Here is a 7,818-nt window from a genome sequence, read left to right on the forward strand (position 1 = left end):
TTTTCAGCTGAAAATTTTCAGCCAAAAACATTTGGTTTCAAACTGAAATTTTGGATTTGGAAATTCTGCCACGATGTCTCATTTCCCCCATTCTCTTCTACAAGCGCTCAGGCCAGACTACAACTTCCATGATCTCCCCTTTTGCTGAGCCACTGCATGTCTCATAGGATTTACTGGTTGTGATGATTATAGGTGATGTAGTCTGGCTGTACACCTCAGCCCACAGAAGAGAATTGGGATATAAGGTACCCAAACTACATCTCCCAAAATGCACCATGCCAGTTCTTCCAAATCAACATTGGTTTTGTGTCAAAAACTGAAATCTTTTCAGTTGTTGAGTATTTCTTTTGACATAAAATCTAATTTTACCACAAAAAGCAGGCAATTTTCACAAATATTAGTCAAAAACCTATTTTCCCATAAAAACAATTTTAATGAATTAGCTCTATGATGTAACATCAAGAAAGGACATCTAGATAGCTTCTGGCCTTCCTCTGAAAAAGCACTGAACTGGCAATGCTCTGCCATCTTCTTAGCTTTGAAATCCAACTGTTGCTTTCTTTCTGTTTCCCTCTGACATTTAGATCTCTTATACCTGGTGTCATGTAGTCTTTGTAACCAATGTTCCCTTCATGATGGGTTCTAAAACTAGAATGAAAGATAACGTAGAATTACTAAGATGGCTCAGAATGAACATAACTATTCCAAAATGCTTCTGTACTACTCTTCAGGTTGATGATCCAGTACAACTTCCTCTATTCTTCTGGTTTGAAAGTAAAATAGTCAGTCAGCCCCAAGCTGTAAAAAGTGAATACAGTCACCAAGCTAAGATGACAAATACACTTAGGAGAAGTGGTACATCATAGACACGTGTGATTCTCCCTGCCCATGTACTGCACCACATGGGTAAATGTACCACATAAATGGCATCCAAGATGAGTAGAGGCGGCTGGGTATTGTCAGTCATCCACTGCAACACAGAGCGGGAACTCCATGGGGATGTTCCAAAGACCACTGAGATCAATAGGAAGACTCCCTTTGATGTCAGTGGGCTTTGGAAAAGGCCTCGTGTGTCCTGGGCAGTCAAATGTGTGAGAAATTGTCTTATTTAGTTGTTGATATATTCTATCACAACATATCAATATTAAATTTATAATTTAATTTCTAACAGCAGGATCCTTATCTCATTACCATCACAAGAAAGACTTCTGTTGAATGGAGCTGAATTAGGCTCTAAATGACTTACCTTTTCCACAACCCTAAATCGGGTCTCTTGGGCTTAGTCTCGGGTCCTTCCCTGCACCCCATACTCCTCTGCTCTGGAATACACTGTAGTGTGGAGTGAAAGCTCATGAGCTGCAGTGGTACTGCATGGACAGAACTGACCGATGTGACAGGGACAAATCACTCTCATAATATAAATACAGCACATCCTGTCACAGTTCTTATTACCCAGAGTTGTATTCCTTATCTTAAACTTTCTCATTTTTAAATGTAAGGCCTGATATTTTCTAGCCAATTAATAAAAAGGGTTGGGGGAAGAGACTTTGAAATCTTCTGTTTGTCACAAATTTGCCATCTCCAGAGTTCTCAATCTGGCACCAAACACAAATGAAAAATTGACTATAAAGAAGTGTCAAAGGTGCTGGAAAATTGTTAGCCATTTTGTGAACAATGATAAATAGGGCTGGTTACTTCAGTGTCCTTAGGACTAACTGTAAATGTTTGGGTTTGGCCATTATTGGTACGTGAATTAGACATGTGCTGAACAATTTATTTCTTACATTTTCACTGCACATGGGGTTGTGAGATTAGGCACTAAACTATTCATTACACCATGGCCATGACATCAAATAATCCCCTAAATAGAATTGCATCTGTCTTGGAACTAGGAAATTTGGATTGGGGGTGGGGTGGGAGAGTTGAATGATCTTGTGTGCTAGGAGGAAGGCAAACAGAAGAAAGATAGCTTAGGTCTGTCACATCCTATTTGGCTCATAAAACTGTCCATTTTAAACCTTAGACAAGATTTCTTATGTATAGTCTAGATTTGGGTGTTTAGTAGACTCCAGATACAGATGCTGGGTAAACAGGCTATTCCCATTTAAAGTATCTGTGAGGTGGGCTGCATGCAGAGCCCATTCTGGCTAGAATATGGGTGCACACTAATGTTGGTTTTGCAAAGTATATGTGCACCCATTTGGAGGATGCTTATCGGGAGTGGGACCAAAATTTGTCCCTGGTAAATAACATATAGTGATTTAAGACACATCCTCCTATATCTAGGCATGATGGGGTGAGTTAAAATCATCAGCCCTAGCTCAATTTCCACATATCCATATGTAATATATTCAAATCAATAGTGTATGGTCTTTATCTGCACACTTAATCACAAACATAAGAGTTATTTATAGGGATGGATTTTATTCTGAATGCAGTTATGACTCATACAATAAATAAAGGACTTCCAGAAATCTTGTCTCTTACAGTGAATATTCTTTGGTCCCAAGATGCACCATTCACACAAATATTACAGAGCTTTGGAAGTGCTCTAAACTGACTCTGTCTCATGGAAATACTGATTCAGGGCCAAGTGGTTGATTATATCAGATGATCTCACAAGGAGTTAGAAGGCTGAGAAGAGAATTAGAAAACGGTGCAATTAGAATAATGCACTGTGTGTGTGGAGGGAAGGGGGGGCTTAGTTTATTAGAAAGCTTTAATTCTTTTATTTCTATGTAACATTTTTGGGTGAATAATTAATATAAGCACTATTGAAACTAGAAGATAAGAGCCCTTAGGCTACAGAACTGAACTCATGATCAGGCCCTCTTAGGGTCACTAAGGAAAGGCTACAAACTCCTGCTTGGAGTATGGAAAAACAAGCATGATTGTATGACCCATTGAAAGGAAAATAAGCTGTGTAGCACATCAGGACAGGGAATAAGGTACACTCAAATAGGAGTACTGGTGTGTTGCCTCCAGGCCAAATTCTACCCTTATTTACACAAATGGGGAAGTCAATGGGGTTTTCATCACTGCACTGCAGGCAGAATTTGCCCTCCTTGTGTGCACTGAGGGTAGCACTATGTGCTAGCAATGTACACTGTACAAAGATCACTGAAAATGAGCGTGGCCAGAGGGAAAACCACAGCTAACACAGTAGGGTCTTGGTCAGTGATTGGGGCTCCTAGGGACTACCCCAATATTAACAAACAACATATATTCCTCCAGCCAACATGTGCTCACCAAAGATGCTAGAAGAGTATAATTCCAAGTGCATTGGATCCAGTCAACATCACTTGAGAGCTGTTGGCTGGGATTTCTGTGCTGTGACCTGCGTCTCTGTGAGGTACTCAGCCATGCTCTGTGTGGGATGTCTCATTTGCATGCAATGGTTTCTCAGGCCTAGCCATTCCAGCAGTGCTATGACGAAGATGCACCTCCCACTGTATGTTTCAGAGCCCTTCTCTCCATCTATGCTGCCTGGATGCAAATATTATTCCCTTCCAGGCTGTGATGTGCACATTGGTAAGCCAATGTTCTCTCTACGCACTGTGTGGGCTGACAGCAATTTACTGAGAACACTTTTAAATCAGCAGTTTATTATTTAGTATTTCTCAGGGCTAGAGGTGCACATAGCATTTTACAGACATAGATGAAGAAATGGTGCCTGGCTGTTACTGTTAATAGAGTGCGGGCAGGCTCTTAATGCCACTATCCTTGCTGGGGTTTGTAGCTCCTATGTGCTAGGTTTCCAATACGACTTTGAAAAAGATGTAGTGAACTTCAGGCATTGACTTGCCTGCCTTAGAGTTTATTTATCCCCAAAGTGGATCCAGCACTGACATCTGCTGTGCAAGCTTCTCCAGCCCTTCCAACCAGGGCACCTCAGCCCTCTACTGAAGAGACTGCCTTCAAAGGGTGAGAGGGTAATTCAATCTCCTTGCCCCTTGGTTTTTATACGAAGAGTGGGAATACAGGGGTGAGTGCATGTGTGTGTGTCAGCTGAGGTGGTGGTTGTGACATACACACCATCTCCACTCTAAGTTCTCAAGGGCCACCACCCAGCCTTCTGAAAGACTGCAGCTGGATTTGAACCAGTGACACACAATACTGTTTTTTAAAATACTCTAATATTTCCCTCTTTCTAAATAGGAGAGGTTTCTTGAACAACTTTGAACATCATCCCTAATCGACCATAGCAAATTATTGGTCAGATTGCATATCCCATAATCCAGTAGTGAGCAGTTACTTGCACAAGTAGTTCCATTCTCTTCTGTGGAATTACTCACCCAAGTCACTGCTAACCGATGGGACTAAGAGGTTCACAATCTGGCCCTGTGCAGTTTACAGCAGTTTTATAGGAGAGCAAGAAGATTTTACATGTTCTTTTATCTAGTTGTCCTAGTAGTGAGAAGGACCATTAATTGGAAACATGAACTCTGAAAAGAGTAAAAATCAAAGATGACCCAAGAGCCTGAAGGCATAAAATCTACTGAATTGCCAACCCTGTTTAATGAAATGGAGCAGCACAAAGACAAAGTTCATGTATAGATTTATACATACCAACAACACTGGCACTCAAACAGTTTACAGAACACACTGTAAATTGAAAGATAGAAAGCGTGGCTTGTGGAAGCATTTCACAGCGATTTGGGATAAAAAAGACATACCATAATAGTTTGCATTTCTATAGTGCCAGAAGGTGCCAGTCTGCTTTAGAAACATTAATTGCCTACTGCAGTCCTCACACCACCCCTGTGAAATGGGAAACAGTTGTTATCCCCACTTTGTAGCCATGGAAGTGGTGGGTAAGTGACTTGCCCAAGGACACAGAAAATATGCAGAAGATAGGACTAGACCTCAGATCTGCTAAGGCTTAATCCTGCATCTTAAAAACAGGTCCTTCATCCCAGACACACACACTCATCAAGACCTTTCCTTTTTGTAACAGGGTGACTGTCCCCAGTAAGGATAGCAGGGGCCAAGTCAGTTAATCCGTGGTCTATAATGGGTCTCTCTGTAAGGATCCCTGGGAATTTTGGAGTAGATCAAGACCTTGGGAAAGCAGAGCTAGATGTCAGGAGAGATGGAAATGGTCCCAGGGGAACAGTCAGTGCTTAGGAAAAACCAAGGCTAAGGATCAGGAGCCTTGTAGTACAGGGTCAGAGCAAGGGTCCCCACTCTCTCAGCCAACTGGGATGAGCCCTGGGAAGGAGGGCAGTATATATGCTTTTTCATACTTCATAAAAAGGGAGATTCCACTTGGGCAGGGGTGGGCAAACTTTTTGGCCTGAGGGCAACATTGGGGTACGAAACTGTATGGAGGGCCAGGTAGGGAAGGCTGTGCCCCACAAACAGTCTGGCCCCTACCCCCTATTCGTGCCCTATCACTTCCCACCCCCCTCAGAACCCCCAACCCATCCAACCCTCCTGCTCCTTGTCCCCTGACTGCCCCCTCCTGGGACCCCCTGCCCCTAATCGCCCCCTGGGAACCTACCCTCATCCAACCCCCCCTGCTCCTTGTCCCCTGACTGCCCCCTCCTGGGACCCTCTGCCCCAAACCACCCCCCAGGACCCCACCCCCATCCAACCCCCTGCTCCCTGTCCCCTGACTGCCCCGACCTGGCCACACCCCTGCCCCCTGACAGGCCCCTCAGGACTCCCACGCCCTGTCCAACCCCGTTTCCTGACCACCCCAGAACCTCCGCCCCATCCAACCACCCCCTGTCCCCTGACTGCCCCCCAGGACCTCCTACCCAACCCCCCACCACTGCCATCCCCTTACCATGCCATTCAGAATGGCAGAAGCTTGCAGCCCTGCTGCCCGTGCAGCTGCGTGGCTGCAGGAGAAGGGGAACAGCGTGGGAGGAGCCACGGGTGAGCCTCCCAGGCCAGGAACTCAGGGGCCGGGCAGGATGGTCCTGCAGGCTGGATGTGGCCTGCAGGCCGTAGTTTGCCCACCTCTGCACTAGGAGAAGGGATGCTGCTCGCTGACCTCTCCCAGCCCAGGGAGGAAAGGAGTTAAGTAAAGAGGGGCTAATTAGGAAAAGCACTTCAAGGCTACAGCTGGCCTGACTCAGAGCCAATGAAACAAGGAGGCCTGTGGGACTCCTGAAGCAGGAAGAAAAAAGGTTGGATTTGTGGCACTAAAGAAGATATTTGTACCCTGTAAAACAGGTAATAAGTCAGACTCAATGAAAGGGGGATTTTGTTCTCAGTACTGGGGTCTGGAAGTCAATTATTGTACAGAATCCCAAGGGAGCTGTGTGTAGGGCTATCCTGGAACATGGGGGGGGGGGTTCCTCTGGAACCAATGATCATGTTACACTTTGCAAATAAAGGATATAATCTCCTGCTACACTGATGCTGTACTTGATGTTAGCAAGAAGGCAGCTGCCTGAGAGAGTTTATCTTATGTGGTATGTTTCTTTTAGCAGGTTAGTGTTGTGTGCAATGTAGACTCAGGAATGTTGACTAATTGTGTCTATTCCAGTCATAAGGGATTCACGTGACAAAATGCACTATAAGACATGAGATGCTTTCAACATGTGCCGGCTCGGATACTGGTTTAGGTCTTTTGGATTGCTTAGTTTTCTCCTTAATGGGTTTGATGAATGCGCAGCTCCTCAACAGTAAATAAAAAATGGCACTTGCTATATTACTGGTAAACTTGAATTAAAACAAGGGCTGGATTTTGCCATCATTTATAGTGCGGGAAATCCTTTTGGCATCCATGAAAGTTGAGCACCTGCAACTGATAGGACAATTGGGCCCCAGAAGTGTGCAATGTTAGCCCATATCCCACTCTCAAGCAGATGAATAATCCCATTGACTTCAGTGGGACCACTCACGTGCTTAATGTTAAGCATGTGCTTAAGTGACTTGTTGGAAACTGGCCCTCGTTTGTACTAGGAAAACTACCAAGTAAAGATCTTTAAATGTTTCTACTTAGACACTGTGAGTGTGTCCTCACAATTGGGCATATGAAGGGAGTTGGGGCTAATGCTTCGAGCCATAGCTTGTGAGTCTGGAGACCGGGGCCCAGAACCTTGGCTACCACCAGTGCAGCTCAGGAAGTGGGGGTGCAAAGTGGCCTCCATATATCCCTCAATCTGGACTCTGCTCTCCAGTCAAGTCCCTGGCAGGCCTGAGCAGCCTGAAAGATACTAGCTGCCAATGACCATAAGGAGTTTTTATGGCAGCCGGGGATCAGCAGGGTGTAGAGATGATGCCTTAGCCATGGCTCTTCTGCAGGCAGAAGCGAGTGGAGAATCAATAATCACTCTAGCAAGCAGTTACTAGCCCAAGCCTCATTGGCTTAATTAGTGTAGGGGGCTGAGATTCCGATTTTACCCCATGGTGTATTCTTCTACATTTGGGTGACCCCATACCCAACTACACCAGGTCTAGGGCCATAATCTGTTGCTGGTGTGGTGTAAAGCAGCTGTACGGGAGTGAAAGCTCTGGATCCTGGGTTAAATCCCCAGCTCTGCCACTGGTTTGCTGTATGACCTTGGGTGAGATGCTTAGTCCCTCTGTCAGGAACAACACTTACCTGCCTCACTGGGGTGATGGGTGGTTTAATTAATGAATATTTGTGGAGCACTTAGATTCTTCATTTACAGGTACTATACACTTGCTAAGTAGTGTGATTTTACATTCAAATCAATTTGTATAAGGTCAGCACAGGACAGAGTCCTTGGTGAATATTTTTGTGTTCAGGTTTCTAACCAGCATTACTGTTTACAGCAATGCGTCATCATTAACAGGAAGAATTTAGAGGAGGCATGAATAAAGGGAATGCAATGATAT

At 44.6% G+C, this 7,818-nt stretch overlaps 1 long non-coding RNA gene across 2 annotated transcripts; it reads right to left on the reverse strand.

Annotated features, from left to right (window-relative positions):
* Positions 1–449: 449 nt before the first annotated feature.
* Positions 450–5,962, reverse strand: LOC122461594. Of its 2 annotated transcripts, none has more exons than XR_006283581.1 (3): positions 5,792–5,962; positions 1,247–1,329; positions 450–648 (listed from the first exon to the last, which is right to left on the reverse strand). It is a non-coding gene; the product is annotated as an uncharacterized LOC122461594 (long non-coding RNA). The 2 variants fall into 2 exon arrangements; XR_006283582.1 differs by lacking the exon at positions 5,792–5,962 and adding an exon at positions 2,488–2,550.
* Between the last annotated feature and the right edge of the window lie 1,856 nt (positions 5,963–7,818).

Source organism: Chelonia mydas, chromosome 9 (genome assembly GCF_015237465.2).
Source record: "Chelonia mydas isolate rCheMyd1 chromosome 9, rCheMyd1.pri.v2, whole genome shotgun sequence".
Classification (NCBI taxonomy): domain Eukaryota; kingdom Metazoa; phylum Chordata; order Testudines; family Cheloniidae; genus Chelonia; species Chelonia mydas.